This window comes from Choloepus didactylus, chromosome 9, assembly GCF_015220235.1.
Source record: "Choloepus didactylus isolate mChoDid1 chromosome 9, mChoDid1.pri, whole genome shotgun sequence".
Lineage (NCBI taxonomy): Eukaryota > Metazoa > Chordata > Mammalia > Pilosa > Megalonychidae > Choloepus > Choloepus didactylus.
In genome coordinates, this window is record NC_051315.1 from 37,841,311 (window position 1) to 37,867,517 (window position 26,207).

The 26,207-nt window shown below is 38.2% G+C and overlaps 1 long non-coding RNA gene and 1 pseudogene across 1 annotated transcript in view; one reads left to right on the plus strand and one right to left on the minus strand.

Moving 5' to 3' along the window:
* LOC119544384 overlaps positions 1–25,646 on the plus strand; it is a 28,100-nt gene extending 2,454 nt beyond the window's left edge. The window contains exons 2-3 of the long non-coding RNA XR_005218823.1: positions 16,094–16,315; positions 25,584–25,646. This is a non-coding gene — a long non-coding RNA (uncharacterized LOC119544384). The remainder of the gene's footprint in view (positions 1–16,093; positions 16,316–25,583) is intronic.
* Positions 763–892, minus strand: LOC119545048 (annotated as a pseudogene).
* Positions 25,647–26,207: the final 561 nt, after the last annotated feature.

The window sequence follows — 26,207 nt, forward strand, 5'->3', positions numbered from 1 at the left end:
TGTCAGGCAAGTGAAACCATATAGTATGTAGGCTTTTCAGACTAGCTTCTTTCACTTGGCAATATGCATTTAAGGTTCATTCATGTTGTTGTGTGGTTTGATAGCTCATTCCTTTTTTTTTTAATCACTGAATTGTATTCCATTGCATGGATGTTTCATAGTTTGTTTATTCACTCACCTATTAAAGTATAACTTCTAGATGTTAGAGATTGTGAATAAAGCTGCTATAAACATTTGTGTTTAGGTTTGTGTGTGGACATAAGTTTTCTGGTCAGTGTGGTAAATGCTTAGGAGCACAATTCCTTCCTGGCAATTGTACTTTTTATAAGATATCTGAAAACAGTTCTTCTAGAAAGTTTTAGCATTTTTCCAACAATCACTTTACAATTAATTTAACAAATGCTCTACTGGGTCGACAACATAGAGCAAACTTCATTTCACTCTTTTCCAATTACTACAAATTAGTAATGTCCAATTTTATGGGCTCTACAAATCACAGGACATAAGACACCCATGCTGCTGTTCAAATCAATGAATACTTAATCTCAGATAAAGCAAAATGTGTCCTAGCTGAGAATTTCCAGGGAAGGAGATTCTTTGACTATTATTAGTTACATCATCTAAGGTCTCAAAAAACCCTCATTCACTCTCAGGAAATTGTCCCTGTCCCAGATACCACCTGCTGCATGTTTATTATCTCTTTTTCTATCCATAGTAAGAGATAGCTGCTCAATAGCGGGATAGAATACAAATATTGTCCAGCTCAAATTGTCTTTCTCTCTCTCTTTTTGTTTTTGTTTTTAATGATCATCAATGGCAAAAGGCAGTTGCATTAAAACAACACCAAGACCCAAGCTTCGAACTCAGAAGAGAATGCTACATCTTCTCCTCATGTTCTCTCTCTCTCTTTCTTTTTAATGCTGTGAATTAATTGCTCATCAATGGGCCAATAACTAAAGGTATCAGACTTAAGCTGAGATCTGAAGTTGAAGCAATATTGCATATTTTCTCAGAGTAAACACTAGACATAAGGTGGGCCAGTCAAGGAAGGGATAGGAGCTCTTCTTCTCTTTGGAGACGGTGGTTCCTAGTCAAAGTCTGTGGGTGTCATGCAAGTCAAAACTCTGAAGAAGATGGTTTTTGGGGGCCTTTACATGGCAAACATTAATGGCATGAAATAACATTCTAGATTTGAGGGGAAATCCCAGATTATCTTTCCAGGCTACATGTCCAGGAGTCACTGGTCTGAAGACCTCTTCCACCTCTCCTGCTGCTATCCTAGAAAGGCAGGAGACCTTAGATGGTGCAGATATAGGTTCTGGCATCACACAGCTGGGGTTGGATTGTAGTTGGATCATGTTGGGCAAGTTACTTTATATCTCTATACTTCAGTTTTCTCATTTCTAAAATGGCAATAAAAATAGTGCCCATCTCATAGATGCTGGTCTAAGTCATGATCTTTTGCCTTTAGTCTCCTAACTGGTTTCCCCTTTTGTATTCTTGCCCACCTCTCCAATCCCCCCATTATATTTTGCAGCAATTTATTCTCAATGTAGTAGAGTATCCTTTGTAAAACTGAAATCACATCATGCCAATCTCTGCTCCAAACCCTCCAATGTTTCCCAAGACATGCAGCATAAAATCTAAAGTTACCACTGTGGCCTAAAGGTCCTACTTGATGTGGCTCTTGCCTAATTCTTTAACCTCATTCATCCTACTCTCTCCCTCTCTCACTCTGCTTCAGCTAGTTATTCTTTGTGCTATTCCTTGAATGCTTTAAATTTTTTTTCTTTGTCTCAAGGTCTTTGCCAATGCTGTTTCTTTTCTTTTGAGTACTCCTTCCCAGATTTTTCAAGGCTTGCTCCTTCTCTTCATTTAGATCTCTGCTGAAACGTCAGCTTTTCATAGAATCCTTCTCTGACCCACATTTGAAGTAGACCTCTTAGTCACTCTCTAATGCTTTATCTTTCTTTATTTTTCTTGATAGCACTTTTAACCACTGGAAGTATTTATTAGTATTTTTGGTATTTTCCCTCTGAATCAGTCAATAAATGTAAGCAGCAAGAGGACAGAACTATCTGGATTGTTCTCAGATGTTTTGCAGCATATAAAATACTACCTGTCACATAAAAGGCACTCAATACAACTTGAAACACTCCCTTCTTTTGGTATTCATGGCATGACATTCCCTTGATTGTCCTTCAATCTTTCTGAATGTTTCTCAGTATTCTATGCTGGTTGTCCCTTCTCAAATTTGTGTATCTTGGGATTCCTCAGTTTTCTGATACAGGCCCCCTTCTCTTCTCGTGCTATACTCCCTCCACAGGGACCTCATTCACTCCAATCACTTCACTCTTTGTCTGAATTCGGGTGATTTCCTTTCTGAGCTCCATTCCCATATATTCATTATCTTGACTTGAGCATTTTATTGCCTCTCCAGATCACCATGTCCAAAAAAGATACCTGTCAGCTTTCATCCGGAATGTGCTCCTTGTTCAGTGTTCCATACTTCAATAAATGTTTTCTGGCTGAAACCAAAAGTCTTATAGTTACACTGACTGCTCCTCTCCCTGACCTCTTACATCCAATCCTACTCATGGTCCTTGTTGGTCTGCTTCCTAAATGCTTCTTATATTGGTCAGTGTTCAACCCCTTTTCCCTAGTTGCAATCAGCCAAGCGCAAGCCATCTGATCTCCCATGACCTCTGCACTCGTTTCCTGTCCAGAATGCACATTACTCTGCCGTCAGAGTGATCTTTTCCAATGTAAATTGAAGGTTGCCATTTACTGTCTTGAAACTCTTCAGTATCTTCAAGGAAGTCAAGGAAGTTCCAGAAACAAATAGAAAATCCTTCACATGCTTTAACATACTCTACATGATCTGGCCCCTGCCTATCTGCACCCTCATCTTATGTCACTCGCACCCTGGCTCTCAACATTCTGGTCCCACTGACTTCCTTTCAGGTTCTTGAACATGTCATATTTTTTCTCACCTTTACACTGACAGGTAACTTGCATTACCTGGAACATTGCTTCTCCTTACTCTCTTTAGCCTAGTTTATTTCTACTCATTCTTCAGGTTGCAGCTTAAAGGTACTTCTTCAAGATACAGCTAATTCCCTCTGCTAATAATCTCCATGGAATCTGTACTTATCTTTGAAGCTCCCATTAAAATTGTAATTTAATCAGTTGTGTAATTATTTGTCTAAGTAGTCTCTTTACTTCCTGGCATGGGCTCTGTGCTTCCCACATAGTAGGCTCTTGATAAATAATTGTTTAATCAATGAGTGAGTGAAGGAAGGACAGAAAGTGGCAAGATGTGATGACGTGATGAGAACAGGGGTAGAGGTGTATGCGGGGTCCTCTGAGAGCCCAGGTGGGGGCACTTAGCACAGCACAGGAGTCACAGAAGGTTTATGAGAGGGGACCGCTGAGCTGAGTGTTAAAGCTATTTACAACTCTTTTTTTTCATGCCTCATAATTCCTCTTTCTATTTGGGTTACATGTCCAGGTTACATAAGAAGATTTCTGGTTGAATCATGATTATAAGCTTTTTGAGATTAGGAACCATATGTTATTCATCTTTGCCATCACAGAAAATCATTTGTCAGATACAGGTTGGAGAGACAAGGAGGCAGTGATCAATGGTATGGCAGGAGGCTGCCAGGAATAACTTCATAGTGGATGCGATGCTTGAACTACATTTTGAAAGATGAGTATGCCAAGTAGAGATGTAGATGGGTGAAGCCGTTTCAGGAAAAGGAAGCAGTGTGAATAGAAGTACAAAACCAGAAACACTATAGGCAGTTTAGGGGACCTGAAAGTAGTTCAAGAGATTGAGTTGGAGGTAGACAGGAGTCAGATCTGAGTCAGTCAGGACTAAGGTAGATTTAAGCCTAGGAACAATGAGAGCAACTGAGCAAATTTAAGCACAAAAATGTTTTTATCAGATTTGTAATTTAGGAAGATCCTCTGGTTTCAGTGTGGAGGATATGTTGGAGTTGGGTGAGACAGATAGGTGATTATTCCTGTATCCATGAGAGAGAATATGAGAGCCTGAGATAAGGAAGGGGCAAGTGGGGCGATTTGAGGAATCAACAGGGTATAGCCATCTACTGGTTGCAGATAAGGAAAAGAGAAGTTGCAGATGACTTCTAAATTTCTGACTTAGGATACTGGGTAAATGGAGTTGCTTTTACTGAAATTGGGAATCTAGCAATGTTAATATTTGTGGAATATATGATATGCTCTGTGGCAGGCACTTTAATAAGTGTTTTGCCCATTACCTATTTTGATTCTCATAATACTCCAGAAAAGGTAGATGTTATTATCCTCATATTACAAACAAGGAGACTAAAGTACAGAGAGATTAAGCATACTATTGAAGCTCCCAGGGTTGGCTTTAAATCTAGGTCTGTTTGGTTCAAAAGCAGTGTTTTCTTTCCCATAGGCTGTTTCCTTCCAGGAGGAGAATGGGCTTAAGAAGTAAGATAATGAGTTTTGTTTGGGATATTTTGAGTTCAAGATGCCTGAGAGGCATTCATGTGGAGTTGTGCAATAAGTCATTTGAAAGTAGGCCAATAGCTCAGGAAAGTGGTTTATTTTTATTTTTTTATTTTTTTTATTTTTTTTTCCTTTTTAATAATTTATTTTTAATTGTGGTAAACGTATATAACAAAAATCATTTTAGCCATTTTAAGTAGTTAATTTTTTGATATTAGGTACATTGACAATACCGTGTAATTTTCACTGCTATTTCCAGACTATTTCATTATCCCAAACCAAAACTCATATACATTTAGCAATAACTCCCCATTTCCCCTCCCCCCACCCCTGGTAACAACTATTCTGCTCTCTGTCTCTATGAATTTTGTTACAATAAGTATTTCGTGTAAGAGGAATCATACAACATGTGACCTTTTGAGTCTGGCTTATGTCACACAACATATTTTCAAGGTTTGTCCATGTAGCAGCATGTACCAGCCCTTCACTTTTTTTAACAGCTGAGTAATATTAAACTGGATAGATATTACCACTGTGTGGGTATTACCACATTTTGTTTATCCGTTCGTCAGTTGCTTCCACCTTTTGGCTGTTGTGAATAATGCTGTGATGAACATTGGTGTATAGATATCTGTCCTAGTCTCTGCTTTCAGTTCTTGTGGATCTGTACCTAGGAGTGAGATTGCCAGATCATATGGTAATTCTATATTTAACTTTCTAAGGAACTGCCAAACTGTTTTTCACAATAGCTACACCCTTTTACATTCCCACAATGTACAAGGGTTCCTATTTTTCCACACCCTCACCAACATTTGTTATTTTCAGTTTTTTTGATAATAGCCATCCTACAGGGTGTGAAGTGGTATCATTCTACAGGGTGAAGTTTTAATTTACATTTCTTTAATGGCTAGTGTTGTTGAGCATCTTCACATACACATAGTGGCTATTTGAGTATCTTCTTTGGAGAAATGTCTATTCAAATCCTTGGCCCATTTTTTAATTGGGTGGTTTGTCTTTTTGCTGTTGAGTTTTAGTTCTTTATGTATTCTGGATGTTAAACCCGCATCAGACATATGGTTCCCAAATATTTTCTCCCATTCAGTAGGTTGTCTTTTCACTTTCTTGATAATGTCCTTTGATGTACAAAAGTTTTTAGTCTTGATGAAGTCCATTTTATCTTTTCTTTTGTTGCTTGTGCTTTTGGTGTAAAATCTAAAACTCCATTGTAGTTACCCCATTCTCGCCCTTTTTATATTTAGTTGCTTTTTTGTAGTGTGCCATTTTGATTCCGTTCTCTCCTTTTCTCTATATTTTTTAGTTATTTTCATAGTGGTTACCTTTCTTGTTACAGTTAACATCTTAAACTAATAACAGCCTAGTTTGACTAGTATCAACCTAGTTTCAGTAGCATACAAAATCCACTCCTATGTATCTCTTTTCCTTTCCCTTTATATTGGTATTGTCTCAGACTACATCTTTATACGTTGTATTCTCATTAACCTAGATTTAAAATGTTATCTTATACATTTGCCTGTTAAGTCATATGGGGGGAAATGCAGTTGCAAACCAAAAGTACAATAATACAGGATTTTATATTTACCTATGTAGTTACCTCTACCAGTGTTCCTTATTTCTTTTTATGGCTTTGAATTACTATCTACTATCCATTTATCTCAGCTGTAAGGACTCACTTTAGCCTTTCTTAAAGGGCAGGTCCTCTGGTAGTGAACTTTTTCGGCTATAATTTATCTGTAAATATCTTAATTTCTCCTTCAGTTTTGAAAGATAATTTTGCCAGGTATACAATTGTTGGCTGACCGGTTTTTTCCTCAAGTATTTAAAATTTGTCATCCCACTGTCCTGGCCTCCATGGTTTCTGAGGAGAAAGCTGCTGTGAATCTTACTGGGACCCCTTGTATGTGACAAATTGCTTCTCTCTTGCTGCTTTCACAATGCTCTCTTTGTCTTTGGGTTTTGACAATTTTGTAATGAAGTATCTTCGTGTAGATCTCTAAGAGTCTATCCTGCTTGGAGTTCATTGCACTCCCTGGATGTGTATAGTAATGTTTTTCCTCAGATTTGGGAAATTTTCAGCCATTATTTTTTCAAATACTTCTTCTGCCCCTTTCTCTTGTCCTTCTGGGACTCTGATGCATATGTTGGTATGCTTGATGGTATCCCACAGATCTCTTGGGCTCTGTTCATTTTTTTTTTTTTTTTTTTTTTTTAGTTCAGTTTTATTGAAATACATTCACAAACCATACAGTCATCCATGGTATACAATCAACTGTTCACAGTATGATCATATAGTTATGCGTTCATCACCACAATCTATTTCTGAACATTTTCCTTACATCAGAAAGAATCAGAATAAGAATAAAAAATAAAAGTGAAAAGAGAATACCCAAACCATCCCCCCATCCCACCCTATTTGTCATTTAGTTTTTACTCCCATTTTTCTACTGATTTTTTTTCAATTTTTTTAAATTTGTTTATCAAAAAATTAAAAACAAACAGGCAAACAACAACCAAAAAAATCCCACAACATTTCAAACAAAGCAATGGATTAAGGAAAACAAATAACCTAAAATAACTACTTTGCTTCCAATATGTTCCTACCATACCCCAAGAAAATTAATAAACCATGTCCAAACAGAGGAGTAAGAAAAACAAATAATCTAAAATAACTACATTGCTTCCAACATGTTCCTACCATACCCCAAGAAAATTAACAACCTCTAAGAAAACAAAGGAATAAGAGAAAAAAAAACCTAAAATAACTCTATTCCTTCCAACATGATCTTACTATATCCAAGAAAGTTTACAAACCATAATCATTCCTGAGCATTCCCATAACATTGAGATTACCCTCCATAGTTTATCTGTTCTTATTAGATTATCATTCCCCCTCCACTAATTGGTATCTCTAGGTCCCCTACATTCTACAGTATAAAACATTGTACATTTTTCACAGAATTCACATTAGTGGTAACATACAATATCTCTCTTTTTGTGCCTGGCTTATTTTGCTCAGCATTATGTCTTTTTTTTTTTTTAATCTTCATTTTATTGAGATATATTCATATACCACACAGTCATACAAAACAAATCGTACTTTCGATTGTTCACAGTACCATTACATAGTTGTACATTCATCACCCAAATCAATCCCTGACACCTTCATTAGCACACACACAAGAATAACAAGAATAATAATTAGAGTGAAAAAGAGCAATTGAAGTAAAAAAGAACACTGGGTACCTTTGTCTGTTTGTTTCCTTCCCCTATTTTTCTACTCATCCATCCATAAACTAGACAAAGTGGAGTGTGGTCCTTATGGCTTTCCCAATCCCATTGTCACCCCTCATAAGCTACATTTTTATACAACTGTCTTCGAGATTCTTGGGTTCTGGGTTGTAGTTTGATAGTTTCAGGTATCCACCACCAGCTACCCCAATTCTTTAGAACCTAAAAAGGGTTGTCTAAAGTGTGCATAAGAGTGCCCACCAGAGTGACCTCTCGGCTCCTTTTGAAATCTCTCTGCCACTGAAGCTTATTTCATTTCCTTTCACATCCCCCTTTTGGTCAAGAAGATGTTCTCCGTCCCACGATGCCAGGTCTACATTCCTCCCCGGGAGTCGTATTCCACGTTGCCAGGGAGATTCACTCCCCTGGGTGTCTGATCCCACGTAGGGGGGAGGGCAGTGATTTCACCTTTCAAGTTGGCTTAGCTAGAGAGACAGGGCCACATCTGAGCAACAAAGAGGCATTCGGGAGGAGGCTCTTAGGCACAACCATAGGGAGGCCTAGCCTCTCCTTTGCAGCAACCGTCTTCCCAAGGGTAAAACCTGTGGTAGAGGGCTCAACCCATCAAACCACCAGTCCCCTATGTCTGTGGTCATGTTAGCAACCATGGAGGTGGGGTAGGCGAATACCCCTGCATTCTCCACAGGCTCATCAAGGGGGCACTACATCTTTTTTTTTTCCTTGTTTTTCTTTTTTTCTTTTTTTTTTTTAACTTTCCCTTCTTTTTTAAATCAACTGTATGAAAAAAAAAGTTAAAAAGAAAACAAACATACAATAAAAGAACATTTCAAAGAGACCATAACAAGGGAGTAAGAAAAAGACAACTAACCTAAGATAACTGCTTAACTTCCAACATGTTTCCTACTTTACCCCAAGAAAGTTACCTAATATAGCAACATTTCTGTGAACTTGCTCCTACTATATCCATCAGAAATTAACAGACCATAGTCATTCCTGGGCATCCCCAGAACGTTAAATAGCTTATCTGTTCTTCTTGGATTATTGTTCCCCCTTCCTTAATTGCTCTCTATTGCTAGTTCCCCTACATTCTACATTATAAACCATTTGTTTTACATTTTTCAAAGTTCACATTAGTGGTAGCATATAATATTTCTCTTTTTGTGCCTGGCTTATTTCGCTCAGCATTATGTCTTCAAGGTTCATCCATGTTGTCATATGTTTCACGAGATCGTTCCTTCTTACTGCCGTGTAGTATTCCATCGTGTGTATATACCACATTTTATTTATCCACTCATCTGTTGAAGGACATTTGGGTTGTTTCCATCTCTTGGCAATTGTGAATAATGCTGCTATGAACATTGGCGTGCAGATATCTGTTCGTGTCACTGCTTTCCGATCTTCCGGGTATATACCGAGAAGTGCAATCGCTGGATCAAATGGTAACTCTCTATGTAGTTTTCTAAGGAACTGCCAGACTGACTTCCAGAGTGGCTGAACCATTATACAGTCCCACCAACAATGAATAAGAGTTCCAATTTCTCCACATCCCCTCCAGCATTTGTAGTATCCTGTTTGATTAATGGCAGCCATTCTAACCGGTGTTAGATGGTATCTCATTGTGGTCTTAATTTGCATCTCTCTAATAGCTAGTGAAGCTGAACATTTTTTCATGTGTTTCTTGGCCATTTGTATTTCCTCTTCAGAGAACTGTCTTTTCATATCTTTTGCCCATTTTATAATTGGGCTGTCTGTACTATTGTCATTGAGTTGTAGGATTTCTATATATATGCAAGATATCAGTCTTTTGTCAGATACATGGTTTCCAAAAATTTTTTCCCATTGAGTTGGCTGCCTCTTTACCTTTTTGAGAAATTCCTTTGAGGTGCAAAAACTTCTAAGCTTGAGGAGTTCCCATTTATCTATTTTCTCTTTTGTTGCTTGTGCTTTGGGTGTAAAGTCTAGGAAGTGGCCGCCTAATACAAGGTCTTGAAGATGTTTTCCTACATTATCTTCTAGGAGTTTTATGGTACTTTCTTTTATATTGAGATCTTTGGTCCATTTTGAGTTAATTTTTGTGTAGGGGGTGAGGTAGGGGTCCTCTTTCATTCTTTTGGATATGGATATCCAACTCTCCCAGCCCCATTTGTTGAAAAGACCATTATGACTCAGTTCAGTGACTTTGGGGGCCTTATCAAAGATCAGTCAGCCATAGATCTGAGGGTCTATCTCTGAATTCTCAATTCGATTCCATTGATCTATATGTCTATCTTTGTGCCAGTACCATGCTGTTTTGGCAACTGTGGCTTTATAATAAGCTTCAAAGTCAGGGAGTGTAAGTCCTCCCACTTCGTTTTTCTTTTTTAGAGTGTCTTTAGCAATTCGAGGCATCTTCCCTTTCCAAATAAATTTGATAACTAGCTTTTCCAAGTCTGCAAAGTAGGTTGTTGGAATTTTGATTGGGATTGCATTGAATCTGTAGATGAGTTTGGGTAGAATTGACATCTTAATGACATTTAGCCTTCCTATCCATGAACATGGAATATTTTTCCATCTTTTAAGGTCCCCTTCCATTTCTTTTAGTAGAGTTATGTAGTTTTCTTTGTATAGGTCTTTTACATCTTTGATTAAGTTTATTCCTAGGTACTTGATTTTTTTAGTTGCTATTGAAAATGGTATCTTTTTCTTGAGTGTCTCTTCAGTTTGTTCATTTCTAGCATATAGAAACACTACTGACTTATGTGCATTAACCTTGTATCCCGCTACTTTGCTAAATTTGTTTATTAGCTCTAGTAGCTGTATCGTCGATTTCTCAGGGTTTTCTAGATATAAGATCATATCATCTGCAAACAATGACAGTTTTACTTCTTCTTTTCCAATTTGGATGCCTTTTATTTCTTTGTCTTGCCGGATTGCCCTGGCTAGCACTTCCAGCACAATGTTGAATAACAGTGGTGACAGCGGGCATCCTTGTCTTGTTCTTGATCTTAGAGGGAAGGCTTTCAGTCTCTCACCATTGAGTACTTTGCTGGCTGTGGGTTTTTCATATATGCTCTTTATCATGTTGAAGAAGTTTCCTTCAATTCCTACCTTTTGAAGTGTTTTTATCAAAAAGGGATGTTGGATTTTGTCAAATGCTTTTTCAGCATCTATTGAGATGATCAATTGATTTTTCCCTTTTGACTTGTTAATGTGTTGTAATACATTGATTGATTTTCTTATGTTGAACCATCCTTGCATGCCTGGAATAAACCCCACTTGGTCATGGTGTATGATTTTTTTAATGTGTCTTTGGATTCGATTTGCAAGTATTTTGTTGAGGATTTTTGCATCTATATTCATTAGAGAGATTGCTCGGTAGTTTTCCTTTTTTGTAACATCTTTGCCTGGTTTTGGTATTAGATTGATGTTAGCTTCATAAAATGAGTTAGGTAGTGTTCCATTTTCTTCAATGTTTTGAAAGAGTTTGAGTAAGATTGGTGTCAGTTCTTTCTGGAAAGTTTTGTAGAATTCCCCTGTGAAGCCATCTGGCCCTGGGCATTTATTTGTGGGAAGATTTTTGATGACTGATTGGATCTCTTTGCTTGTGATGGGTTGGTTGAGGTCTTCTATTTCTTCTCTGGTCAGTCTAGGTTGTTCATATGTTTCCAGGAAATTGTCCATTTCCTCTACATTATCCAGTTTGTTGCGATACAGTTGTTCATAGTATCCTCTTATAATTTTTTTAATTTCTTCAGGATCTGCAGTTATGTCACCTTTTTCGTTCATTATTTTGTTTATATGGGTCTTCTCTCTTTTTGATTTTGTCAGTCTAGCTAGGGGCTTGTCAATCTTGTTGATCTTCTCAAAGAACCAACTTTTGGTGATATTTATCCTCTCTATTGTTTTTTTGTTCTCTATGTCATTTATTTCTGCTTTAATCCTTGTTATTTCTTTTCTTGTACTTGGTTTAGGATTGGTTTGCTGTTCGTTTTCTAGCTTCTTCAGTTGATCCATTAGTTCTTTGATTTTGGCTCTTTCTTCCTTTTTAATATATGTGTTTAGTGCTATAAATTTCCCCCTTAGCACTGCTTTTGCTGCATCCCATAGGTTTTGGTATGTTGTGTTCTCATTTTCATTCGTCTCTATATATTTAGCAATTTCTCTTGCTATTTCTTCTTTAACCCACTGATTGTTTAGGAGTGTGTTGTTTAACCTCCAGGTATTTGTGAATTTTCTAAGTCTCTGATGGTTATTGACTTCTAATTGTATTCCATTGTGGTCAGAGAATGTGCTTTGAATAATTTCAATCTTTTTAAATTTATTGAGGCTTGTTTTATGTCCCAGCATATGATCTATTCTGGAGAAAGTTCCATGAGCACTAGAAAAGTATGGGTATCCTGGTGATTTGGGATGTATGTCCTGTATATGTCTGTTAAATCTAATTCATTTATCAGATTGTTTAGGTTTTCAATTTCCTTATTGGTCTTCTGTCTGGTTGATCTATCTATAGGAGAGAGTGATGTGTTGAAGTCTCCCACAATTATTGTGGAAACATCAATTGCTTCCTTTAGTTTTGCCAGTGTTTCTCTCATGTATTTTGTGGCACCTTGGTTGGGTGCATAGACATTTACGATTGTTATTTCTTCTTGCTGAATTGCCCCTTTTATTAGTACATAGTGGCCTTCTTTGTCTCTCAAAACATCCCTGCATTTGAAGTCTATTTTATCTGAGATTAATATTGCTACACCTGCTTTCTTTTGGCTGTAGCTTGCATGAAATATTTTTTTCCATCCTTTCACTTTCAGTTTCTTTGTGTCCCTGTGTCTAAGATGAGTCTCTTGTATGCAACATATTGATGGTTCATTTTTTTTGATCCATTCTGCAAATCTATATCTTTTAATTGGGGATTTTAATCCATTTACATTCAACGTTATAACCGTGAAGGCATTTCTTGAATCAGCCATCTTATCCTTTGGTTTATGTTTGTCATATTTTTCCCCTCTGTCTATTAATATCCTTTATTGTACCCATACCGAATCTCTTTAGTACTGAACCTTTCTCCAAGTCTCTCTGTCCTTTCTTTGTTTCTCTGTCTGTAGGGCTCTCTTGAGTATCTCCAGTAGGGCAGGTCTCTTGTTAGCAAATTCTCTCAGCATTTGTTTGTCTGTGAAAAATTTAAGCTCTCCCTCAAATTTGAAGGAGAGCTTTGCTGGATAAAGTATTCTTGGCTGGAAATTTTTCTCACTCAGAATTTTAAATATGTTTGCCACTGCCTTCTTGCCTCCATGGTGGCTGCTGAGTAGTCACTACTTAGTCTTATGCTGTTTCCTTTGTATGTGGTGAATTGCTTTTCTCTTGCTGCTTTCAGAACTTGTTCCTTCTCTTCTGTGTTTGATAGTGTGATCAGTATATGTCTCGGAGTGGGTTTATTTGGATTTATTCTATTTGGGGTTCGCTGAGCATTTATGATTTGTGTATTTATGTTGTTTAGAAGATTTGGGAAGTTTTCCCCAACAATTTCTTTGAATACTCTTCCTAGACCTTTACCCTTTTCTTCCCCTTCTGGGACACCAATGAGTCTTATATTTGGACGTTTCATATTATCTATCATATCCCTGAGGTCCATTTCGATTTTTTCAATTTTTTCCCCATTCTTTCTTTTATGCTTTCATTTTCCATTCTGTCATCTTCCAGGTCACTGATTCGTTGTTCAACTTCCTCTAGTCTTGTACTATGAGTGTCCAGAATCTTTTTAATTTGGTCAACAGTTTCTTTAATTTCCATAAGATCATCCATTTTTTTATTTAGTCTTGCAATGTCTTCTTTATGCTCTTCTAGGGTCTTCTTGATTTCCTTTATCTCCCGTACTATGGTCTCATTGTTCATCTTTAGTTCTTTGAGTAGCTGCTCTAGGTGCTGTGTCTCTTCTGGTCTTTTGATTTGGGTGCTTGGGCTTGGGTTATCCATATTGTCTGGTTTTTTCATATGCTTTATAATTTTCTGTTGTTTTTGGCCTCGTGGCATTTGCTGAACTTGATAGGGTTCTTTTAGGATTTGTAGACCAATTGAAGTCCTTATCTCTAATTTATCAGATCTACAGCTTTGTGGAGTACACTTTCTCTAACTAACCAGCAGGTGGCATCCACGAGCCACCTGTTTTCCACAAGCCAGTTCTCCCCTGCTTAGCCTTTTTGGTGAGTGGGGGAGTGAGTCTTGTGGGGTCCAATTGGTGTACCAAGCTTGCGTGTGTAGTTGGTGTTGCCTGCCCTGTATATGGGGCGTGTTTCTGGGCAGTCAGGGGGGGGGGGTGGTGGTTCTAACAATCAAATCTCCCTGGTGATCCTAGAGTTTTAAAGCTGCTGCAATAGTCTAATCCTTCAGTTCAGTCCTGCCACAGTTTGTCTCTGCCACTGACCCCCAAGTCCTTGGTATTGGCATATGGCTCCTGAGACTTGCAAGTGGGCCCCTCTTCCAGGCCGTGCACCCCGGGTCCTCTGTTGAGGGATGACTGTGCTATGTCACAGGTGAGTGCCGTCCCCCCAGGGCAGTTCTGGGCTGCTGGGCTGTGTAGGGAGGCTCCCAGTCTGCTGAAATGATGGCTGAATGGGGCTTTGTTAATTCACACTGCTCTACCTTCCCAACTCTGGGACAAGCAGCTGAGGTTGCAGGGAAGGCTAATGTCCACGCCCAGTTTTGTGATGTGTGCCTGTTATTTGAAGCACTTCCGTCACACTGGGTTGTCTGGGGCAGTTCTGGGCTATGGGGCTGGCGATGGGCAGGAGTGTTTCCTGTCCACCAGGATGATGGCTGTGAGCGGACACCCCCCTTTTCTTGGGAAGTTGTGATGTTTAGTGAATTTTCTCAGCCACTGGATTATTGCGTTTTGTCTCAGAGCTCCCCTACTTCTGCTCTTGACTTGACCTGCCCGAATAGCAAGTCTTTGAAGCTTTCTGTATTGGGCTTCTTAGAGTAATTGTTTTAGAAAAAGAAAAAAGGATTAAAAAAAAAACAAAAAAACAAAAAAAAAAAAAACGGGCCCTCCTCAGAGATCTAATGGGTTATTGAAATGCTAAGAGACAAAGCAACCAGGGCCATTAAGGAAAGGTCCACAGGGCAGAGAGATCAGCTTTTCTTCAGGATTTGCATATGCGCCTCAGGGCCCTTCCCCTTTCTATGTTCACCAGAACTCCAAAAATCCTCCGCTTTTATTTTGGAGTTTTTCGTGTTGTTTTTTTTCTATTCCTGTCTCCTCTCTGCTGGGCTGGCTGCTCTCAGATTCTCTGGTGTCTGGTCTCAGTCTATCTATGGTTGGAGTTTGAATCAGTAGAATGAGTTTCCGATAAGGGCTGCCACTGCAGTTCTTCCTTCTCCTTCCCGGAGCTGCAGCCCCTCCTCCCACGGGACTGAGCCTGGCAGGGAGGGGCGCGGGTCCCCTGGCCGCAAAAACTTACAGATTTCGCTGATCTCAGCAGTTCCACGTTTTCATGAGTGTTGTATGAAGTATGCCCAAAGTCAGATTGCTGTGTGGTGTCCAGTCCACGCAGTTCTTGGCTTTCTACCTACTTTCCTGGAGGAGTAACTAAAACATACAGCTCACCAGTCTGCCATCTTGCCCCGCCCCCAGGAAAGTGGTTTAGAAGGAGATAGAGATTTGAGAGTCATTGGCATATGCATAACGGTTAAAACCATAGGAACCCATTAACCAGGAGTATGCCAATGGACTTAGTGGGGAGGGAAGATGGTGTGTGAACCCCCTGAAAATGTATGCAAATTTTTGTGCATTTTTTAGTAAATCCATTTTTCTAGGGAGAGGGTTCACAAGTTCTTCATATTCTTACAGAAGTCCATGACTCTGAAAAGGTCAAGAGCCACTAGTGTAGTGTATAAAAGGAAGAGGGCAAAAGTCACAACTCTAGGAAGTATTATTTAAGGGGTGCCAGAAGAAGAAAAATGTAATAAAGGAGATCAAGAAGTTTCAGTCAAAGAGTAGAAGGAAATTAAGTGAGAGAGAAATATTCTAGACACCAAGAAGATAGTTGCTCAGTATTATTAGATTCTACAAGAAGGTCTTATTAAGGTCCAAAAAGAGTCAATAATATTTGATAAGTAGGGCAAGGGTGATTTTGTCATAGGAGTTTCAATGGAATGGGGAATGGAATTTTGGTTACTGTGGGATGAAAAATAAACTTCTGGAGGACAGACTGTTTTTTACTACTTTCCTGAGATTTCACTGTATTCCTGCCACAGAGAATTAATAAAAAAATAATTAGTTGAAAGTTGAATGGAGGTAGACTTAGTGACTGCTACCATTAACAATAGCTGCTGTTTGTTATTCTATTTCCAGGCTCCGTTATCTACATAACATGTATCTTTCCAAGGACTTTGCTGGGGAAGAAGTAGTGTCCACATTTCATGAATGAAAAAAAATGAGACTCAGAGAGGCCAAGTAAGCTGCCCAAGGCCACAGAGCTAATACATAGTGATAGATGTGAACTTCAAACTTGAATTTGTCTGGCTCCAAAATCTCTATTCTTTTACTACAAAAAAAAACTGAGAAGAGGGAGAGGTGAGTAGTTGTCTCTCAAGTACTATTCCAATTTCCCCTTATCTACTTGCCTTCCTCCTTTCATTCCCTCTTGGTTTGTTCTGATTCTTCAGAGGCAAACAAAGCAGAGCCTTCAAAGAACTATAAAGGTTGATTAAAGCACCAGATTATGAGATTATTCAGAGGCCAGTATGTAATCCTTGGGGTTTTCTTTCTCATCTCCCTCTCACAGCTGCCTATATTAATGCTTTCTGATAAACATATGGCTGTGTTTTTATTCTGGAAAACATTGGTTCTCAACAACAAAGAATGTATACGTAAGCAAACTAAAGAATATGTAGTCATCACTGAACACTCAACCAAGAAAGGTTATTGTATTGCAGCCAGCTTTTTCCATAAAGACAATAGGGTTATAAAATCAAAAGAGACAAGAGGGAATATTTTGTGCTCAACCAAGCATATCTAAAGCACATTTGAAGTTTGGAGACAATATTCTGTGTTATTTTAAGAAAAGGTAGCATGGAGCTATTAGCTGGTTGCAACAAAATAACATCTAAAAGAAGGATAATAATAGGAATAAATAAGGGTATGCATAAAAGGAAAAGTGTGTGAGCCCCGGGTTTCATTCTTTGACTTGGCTGCAGAATTCGAATTTTGAGAATACACCTTTTTTTTTGGTGCATGCCTGGATGCTGCAGTAGCTTTTTAAAATTGCTACATTGAGACAGGCATATGCTCTGGCCATTTCTAGAAAACCCAAGGTCTTCCTAGAAATCCGTAAAGCTAGTCATCTATTGTTAGATAGAAACACATGAATGTTTTACAAGAAAACTCTTATTAATACCATAATAGAAAAGGAGTCCTTTGATTTAATATTTTGATTTTTAGTTTGAATGTGACTCACACAGTTTATCACTGGACTTTAACTGTGATATTAGATATTGTCAAATAAAAGACAAATTTTAAGAATTTTGAAAAGAGAGACTGTTTATTTATCATAAGGAGACAATTTGCAAATTGGAGAATGCTCAGTGTTTAGATAAAAGCACTGCATCTCTGTTTTTCCCTGAGAAAGAGGCAGCTTATATAATAAATGCAATAAGGTTTCACAAAGAAAAATATTACTGGTTAAGCAAAAACAATAAGAAAAGCAAGCCTTATAAAGGGATGAAATGCTAACTAACAAAACTTACCCCCAGCAAGAGTCCTGGTATCAGGAAATCAAGGCTCAGGTTCAAACAATGTCAGAACTTCCTAGTAGCTGTGCAAGGTTGGAGAGTCTCAGATAATTTGTCTCACAGATAACTTGTCTTTGGTATGTGTGGGCAATTTCAACAGGTACAGATAAGTTGGCCTTTGCTTTAGACATACACGGACAAGTTGCCTCCAGGCCCTGGCCAATTCATTTAACAATGTTAATTATTACCTAGCTCCTCTTCTCTATGTCTCTCCCCTCTTCATTAAAATGCAGAAAATATTATCTACTCCATGGATATTCTGAGGATCATATGAGATAATCCATATGAGGAAGTTAGCATAGTGTGGCATTTGTTAAGTATCTGGCCAATGTCATCATCATTTTTGTGGAACTCCTCTGCACTCCTTTCTTGTAGGGAGGTGATAATGAGATAAGGAGTTGTGGTTTCCATAGACATGTCTGCATTCCTAGCAGGTGATGCTGCCCTGGGACTTTGTCTCTTTGGCACCAGGAAAGGGATTGGTCTAGAGGAGCAGGTGTGGGCTCAGGTGGAATACCCATCAGGATGGTAAACTCTGCTTTGTTCCTAGCTACTTCTCCTTGGGGTGACTGTGGTTATCCTGTAGAACTCAAAGCCTGTGGACAGAGTAGAGAACAGGGGCAAGGAGAAGATTTAAATAAAATCTGTTTAACCGCTGAGTAAGAAGCATCTATGTATCACTCTATATAAACTCAGAGGATTCAGGCTGTGTGATATGACTACATAAAGAAGTGGAAATGCTTAGGTTTAAAATGGGGTTAAAAAGCCACCCAGGAGCTTGTTAGAAATGCAGAATCTCAGGCCCCATCCCAAACATATTGTCCCAGAACCTATTTTAACATGCCCTCCAAGTGACTCCTCGGCATAATGAACTTTGAGAAGCACTGTTACCTTGAAAGAGATTGATAAGGAGGTGGAGAAGAGGTGGTAGTAGAGGAGCTTGAAAAATGTAGCTCACCCCAGATACATAGAATCAGAATTCACGGGAGTGGGGGCTTAGAAATCTGCATTTTAACAAACTTCTAAGGGAATTTTTACGGACACTAGAATTCAGAATCACAGGTAAGAAGTGCAGTACACTCCATGAACACCAGCTGTCACTACTCTACAATTTAAAAATGACCCTCATTGTCAACAGCAAAAAAGACCAGTTTCTAAAATTGAAATACAAATATCTAGGGAAAATGAACTTTAAGTTAAAAAGATTTGGATTATCCTGTAATTGTATTAAAAATCTCTAGGACATATAAACAGCTTAAGAGGAGTAGTGGTTGGAGATTTAGAGATTTGGGGTACCTGTGAATAGAACTATTTTAAAAGAAAAATGTCTCACTGTACATGTGGAAAATAATGTGAATGGTTTTGTGGTTTAGAAAACAAAACTGTACTTTACAGTCTTAAAGTATGTAAGGCAGCTAAGAGACCCTCTCTGAGAATGTCTTTACAAAAGTTTTCCTGGCCTTTTGCTGTGATGTTAGTTTCATAATGAATTTGCCAGAAATTTAATTTTTGTCTGCAGTTCAGGGATTGAAAGTTTTATGTGGTATCCTCATGAACTTTTTCTTTATTTGTAGACATTGCACCACATTGGGAGACATGGGTTCAAATTCTTGCTTTGCCAAACAGCTCTATGTGGCTCATGATGGACAATTCCTTAACATTTCTGGGCCTTGGGTTCCTGATCTATGGAACGGACACAAAAACACCCACATATTTTTATTAGGAGGACCCAGGAAATATAATAAATGTAAATGCTTTATAAATTATGAAGCATTAAATAATGCAAAGTAGTATTTGGATGCTTACAGTGTTGGGCCTTTGCTTTGATATTAGTCTTTGGAACCCCACCAAAGCAATATTCCATTAAAATGACTCAGTTTCTTCTAGGAAGATGGCTGTTTTTGTCAACTAGGCCTTTTGTTCCACCCCAAGAAGAGTTGGCAGTTAAAATAGAGGACACCAAGTTAAATTTTAATTCCAGATAAACCACGAATAATTTTTTAGTCTAATTATATCCTAAATATTGTGTGGCAATTTGGCATCTCTAACTTGGAGGCAAACTGAGAAAACTGTTCTTGTTTCTACACACCAACCTCATCTAATTGCTCAAGTCTTCTATTTTGCCTAGTATGAAAAAGTCTGACTAAAAGGCAGTAATGTAGTCCTAAAAATGCTTTGAGAGAAATTATTGCAATATGAAAGCTCACATTTTCAAAAATTTTAACACTTCCTGTATAGAAAGGGTATGAGCTTATATCTAAAGATGGCTTGGAAGGGAATAGGGCCTCTTAATAATTACTTGTTGGGCTTATTTTTATTTCTCAGTTATATTCTGCCAATTTTGTAAGTTGTTTATTAACATTTCTTTCTCTCTCCCACTCTGTGGTTGAGGGAATAGAAGGAAGGAAAGGGTGAAAACTCCAAAATGAAACAATTCTAAAGCCACACAAAATGTTGGTTTCATGAACAATTTGGATGCATTTCTGGTTCAGAGTCTTCTTAACAGTTATATTGCATGCAGCAAATAATGCTATTAAAATATATAGATTTTATATAGAGAGTCCATATTCCAGTAATGGAGGAGAGTGGCGAGAAGGAAAGGTGAGTCAGACATGCCAAGGGGCGAGTCATCCTGCAGCAGTTTCAAACTAGCTGAGGATAATCTGCGAAGTGGGAGTTTAACTACAAGGAATCAAATCCAAAATTGCACTTTCATGGGCACACCCTGAAACAGAATGAGAATCACACTAGGGATACTGATGTAGGGTGATGGCTGAAAAATGCCACGTTTAAAGAGCTCAGCTACTGTTAACGGACACCTGCCTTTGGACGGTAGGTGGCGATATAAGGCAACGTGACGGTTTTACAACTGGGTGGATACGCTGAATTAGTGGAGGAGGAGTTGTGGAATGAGGTTTTGTTTCCTGCTGTTAACACGGAGGCCTTCGCTTTAAGGTAGAATGCTCTTTGGGCTGTGGTCTTATAAAACTAAAGTGGGGACAGGTACCATGTCAGATTCACCTCTAGGGATTACCACCCCTGTCTTTTTTTTTTTTCTTTTTCCCCTTCTCTGTGGCTGATTACTTCACACTTCTGCGAAGTACTTAATTAGTCTCATCAGGCATCCAAATTTGATAGCCATGTCCACATTTATATACAAAGGTGGTGAAGGTGTTTAACTGGCATATGGGGCCATTAGAGGGAGCCAGGGGAGCAGACCAACATGGCGCTCAGTGGATTTGAGCAGTGCATGAGGGAAAGGATATCTTCCAGGGCTGTGTGCTCCACTCACTAGGAACATTTGCTAATCTGCTGACAAATTGCAATGGCAATATCTCCTGAACCTGTTGAAGACCTAGTGCTCTGTCATTTGAGCAAAGCAGGTGCTTCACTAGCCCACAGGACTATCAATGGTTATGCTGCACTTTGGTGTAAGATTCCTATTTTCTATGTGGTTCTGTACTTGGTGGCATCAGTGATACATGTTTGTTAATGGCTTAAAGAAGCGTTTGGCTTTAAAAATCAGTAAGATCTTGGATCTGTTGACATTTTTCTCTATTTTGATCTTTATTGATAGATCTCAACTCTAGGGAAATTATAGGCCTATCAAGATTCACTGTTTTATACATTCCCATCTTTTAACCTCCAATTTTCCTTCTGGTGTCACACATGACTCTGAGCTTACCCTTTCTACCACCTTCACACACTACTCAGCACTGTTAGTTATTCTCACAACATGCTACCATCATCCCTGTCCATTTCCAAATGTTTAAGTTCACTCTAGTTGAACATTCTGCTCATAATAAGCAAATGCTACCCCTTCTTTAGCCTCATTCTATATCCTGGTAAATTATATTTCATGTCTATGAGTTTACATATTGTAATTAGTTCATATCAGCGAGATCCTGCAATATTTGCCTTTATGTGTCTGTCTTATTTCATTCAATATAGTGCCCTCAAGATTTCTTTTAAGATGGTTTTGTTCACACACCATACATTCTGTCCTAGGTAAATGATCATTGTTTCCCTGTATCATGTATTTATGTATTCAGCACCATCGCCACTATCTATGTAAGGACATCTCCATTTCTTCCCCAAAGAAGGAAGAAGAGTCAAAGAAGGCAGAGAGACAAAAAGAAAAGAGAAGAGAAATAGAGAGAAATAAAACAACACAACAAAAAGCATGACAAAAGAAAAAAGAGAGAGAGAAAAAAACATGACAGCTAGAAAGCAGCAAAAGGAAAGACAGCATTAAACTAAACTAGAATAAAGAGTCAGACAACATTACCATTGCCAGGAGTCCCATACCCTTCCCCTACTTACCACTCTACCCCACCCCATGCATTTAGCTTTGGTATATTGCCTTTGTTATATTAAAGGAAGCATAATACAATGTTTCTGTTAATTATAGTCTCTAATTTGCATTGATTGTATTTTCCCCTCAATCCCACCCCATTTTTAACACCTTGCAATGTTGACATTCATTTGTTCTATCTCATGTAAAAACATATTTGTACCTTTTATTACAATCATTGAGCACCCTATTCACTGAGTTATACAGTTCCAGTATTTATGTTTCCTCTTTCCTTCTGGTGTCCCACATGCTCCTAACCTTCCTCTTTCAGCCATACTCACAGTCATCCTTGTTCAGTGTACTTACATTGCTGGGCTACCATCACCCAAAATTGTTTTCCAAACCTCTCACTCCTGTCTTTTCCTATCTGTCTGTAGTGCTCCCCTTGGTATTTCCTGTAGTGCAGGTATCTTGTTCACAAATTCTCTCATTGTCTGTTTGTCAGAGAATATTTTAAACTCTCCTTCATACTTGAAGGACAGTTTGCCAGATATAGGATTCTTGGTTGGTGGTGTTTCTCTTTCAGTACCTTAAATATATCACACCACTTCCTTCTTGACTCCATGGTTTCTATTGGGAAATCCACACATAGTCTTATCAAGCTTCCTTTGTATGTGATAGATCACTTCTCTCTTGCTGCTTTCAGGATTTTCCCTTTATCTTTGACGTTTGATAATCTGATTATTATGTGTCCTGATGTAGGCCTATTCAGATCTGTTCTGTTTGGGATATGCTGCACTTCTTGGATCTGTAATTTTATGTCTTCCATAGGCGATGGGGAACTTTCGTTGACTATTTCCTCTATTATTGCTTCTGCCCCCTTTCCCTTCTTTTCTCCTTCTGGGACACCAATGACACATACATTCTTGCTTTTTGTTTTGTCCTTAAGTTCCCAGAGACGTTGCTCATATTTTTCCATTCTTTTCTTTTGTGTTTAGGCTTTCAGGTGCATTGTTCTCCAATTCCTGAGTGTTTTCTTCTGCTTCTTGAGATCTGCTGTTGTATGTTTCCATTGTGTCTTTCGTCTCTTGTATTGTGCCTTTCATTTCCATAGATTTTGCCAGTTGTTTTTCGAACTTTTGTTTTCTACCTCATGTACACCCAAGTGTTTTCACTATACGCTTCATTTCTTTTGCCGTATCTTCCCTAAATTTTTTGAATTTAGTATTAGTTGTTTCAATTCTGTATCTCAGTTGAAGTGTAAGTTTGTTCCTTTGTCTGGGCCATAACTTTGTTTTTCTTAGTGTAGATTATAGTTTTCTGTTGTCTAGGCATCTGATTTCCTTGGTTACTCCAAACAGGTTTTCCCAGATCAGAACTTGCTGAGGTCCCAGAAGGAGGTGATAGTATCATGTCTCCCTGAGGATGTGTCTTAGAAGATTGGTACATCCTGTGAGTCCTCAAGTCACTGTGCTTTTCCGCCTAGCAGGTGGCTCCTGTCAGCCTGTAATTCCAGACTGGTGTAAGGAGGTGTGGCTGTGGCTGTTTTCCCCCAGGCTCTGGGGTCTGGTTCTGAATGGAAGGTGGGTAGTAGAGCTTGGCACCACCTTCTTCCTCTTAGGGAAAATATACCCCCTAGGAAGAGGTCATTTACATTTGAATAGTTTCTCTGCCTGTGCTATCTCCACCCTTGTCTGGGTCAGAGCACTGGGAAGTGAAAATGGCTGCAACTTTCTCCACTGAGCTAAAAAAGGGACAGAAAGCCCCCTTCAGGGCCAGTCTGTGGCCACCCTCTGGCTCTCCAAGGTCAGTCATCACCCAAAGCCTCTGTCTGCTTGTTGGGGATTTGTAGCTTGTAGCAAGCAGCCATGCTTGTTAATTAAAACCCCTGAGCTATATTTGCTTGCTGGGAGAGTGCTGCTCTCTAGCACTGTGAGGCTTTACAGTTTGGGCCATGGGGGGAGGGGGCTCCTGGCTTGGATCTGCAGTTTTTACTTACAGATTTTATGCTGCAATCTTGGGCATTCCTCCCAATTCAGGTTGGTGTCTGATGAGTGGACTGTCATATTTGTCCCCCCACAGTTATTCCAGATTATTTACTAGTTGTTCCTGGTTGTTTATTAGTTGTTCCAGGGGGACAAACTAGCTTCCACTCCTCTCTATGCCACCATCTTCCATATTTCTCCCTCGTTTTTGAAGGACAGATTTGCCAGATAAAAAATTCTTGGCTTGCGGTTTTTTTTCTTTTAGTGCCTTCAATACATGCTACTGTCTTCTTGCCTCCGTGTTTTCTGATGAGAAATCATCACTTAATCTTATTTCAGTTCCCTAGTGTGTGACAAGTTGCTTTTCTCTTGCTGCTTTCAGTATTATCTCTTTATCTTTGACATTTGACATTCTTATTAGTATGTGTGTCTGAGTAGATCTATTAAGATTTATTCTGTTTGGAGTATGTTGTGCTTCATGGATATGTATATTTATGTCTTTCATAAGAGTTGGGAAATTTTCCATCATTATTTCCTCAAATATTCTTTCTGCCCCTTTTCCCTTCTCTTCTCGTTCAGGGACACCCATGATGTGTATTTTTGCATGCTTCATGCTGTCATTGAAACCTCTGATACCCAATTTTTTCCATTCTTTTCTTTTTCTCTTCTTCTGTCTGTGAAATTTCAATTGCCATCTCTTCTAGTCTGCTGATTTTCTTCTGCCTGTTCAAATTGGCTGTTGTATGCCTCTAATGTATTTTTAATGCAATTTTATTGAGATATATTCACATACCATACAATCATCCGAAGTGTATAATCAGTTGTTCACAGTATAAACATATAATTATGTATTCATCAACATACTCAACTTTTGAACATTTTTGTTACTCCAAGAAATAAAAATGAAGATAAGAATAAAAATAAAGTACAAAAGAACACCCAAAACATCTCCTACTCCTCTCTCCTTTATTATTCATTTACTTTTTCCCCTTTTTTTCTACTCATCTGTCCATACACTGGATAAAGGGGGTGTGAGCCCCAATGTTTTCACAATCACACAGTCACACCATATAAGCTATATAGTTATTTAATTGTCTTTAAGAATCAAGGATACTGAATTGCAGTTCAACAGTTTCAGGTATTTCCTTCTAACTATTCCAATACACTAATAACTAAAAAGGGATATCTATGAAATGCATAAGAATAATCTCCAGAATCACCTATTGTCGGATGAAGCAACTGAAGTCCAGAGGGTTCCTTACATTTCCCTCGGTAGACAGTTGGCAGGAGGGGCCAGAGTAGAACTGACTGGCTTAATGATTTGTGTGGTTGTTTGGATAAATGAAAGGCAACCTTAATCTTCTGACTTCAAATTAGAAGATTATATTTTTAACTTCCTAGTGGATAAACACTTTATTGCCTTTCAATTAGTATTTGTTTAAAAACAACTGCTCCTAGAATTGTGTTTTTGTATTTTCCTTCAGTGTTGACACAAATCCTCAAAGATTTCAGTGCAAAATTTACTGTCTAAATCTCCCTTAAAAAGAATATAGCATTTAAATGAGCATAATAATTTCCTGAAAAATGATGTAAATGTACACACACGAGCTTATGTGTGTAGCTTCAAACTCTATAAGGGATTATAATTTTAACATTTTCTTTTTATTAGTCTTTTTAAAGGTGCTTAGATTTTCACATAAAATTACACTCTGTTATTGTGCACTTAGAGATATTTTTCCATGTGATAATATGTAAATTCTTTGCTTTTTCAGAGTTTGCTGTGAGTTTCCAGCGTTACAGGGAATAATATATTGGAAGGATTTTTCTGTTTTCTGGCAGTTTCAACTACTTAAAAAAAAATGGTTCACATCCCCAGGTATAATATCTTAATGTTAAATAATTTTTAAAATGTTCTGTGTTAAAATATCTCAGTATTAATAGGAAAAAGTTTCTTTTATTGGCCAATTGCAAATTTAACCATGATCCTTGATAAATTTCTCTTTGACATGAATTTATAAATACCAATTATAATGAAACTGCTTCTCTAAATCAAAGGAACTGTTAAAACCAAATGATCCAATTACAGGTTTATTTTAAAAATGAATGAATTCAGAAAGCTTTTTAACTCCCTAACATGCTATCGGTCCTCTTATAGAATGTCAGGAAAGTAATCAGTCTTCCTTTGAGTAGGCTTATAACTTGTCTTCTTTTTTTCTCAAATTTCTGGAGACTTTTCATTTGCTAGGGAAAAAAAATTAGAAGGCTACATGAGCAGTGAGAGATAACATCTGAGTATTTCCAAAGGATTTGATGAAGAAGAAATAGGAGTTTCTCAGATGTCATTTTACTAGGATTCCAGTGCTTCTACAGTCTTGTCATGACTAGGTCCTAATGAT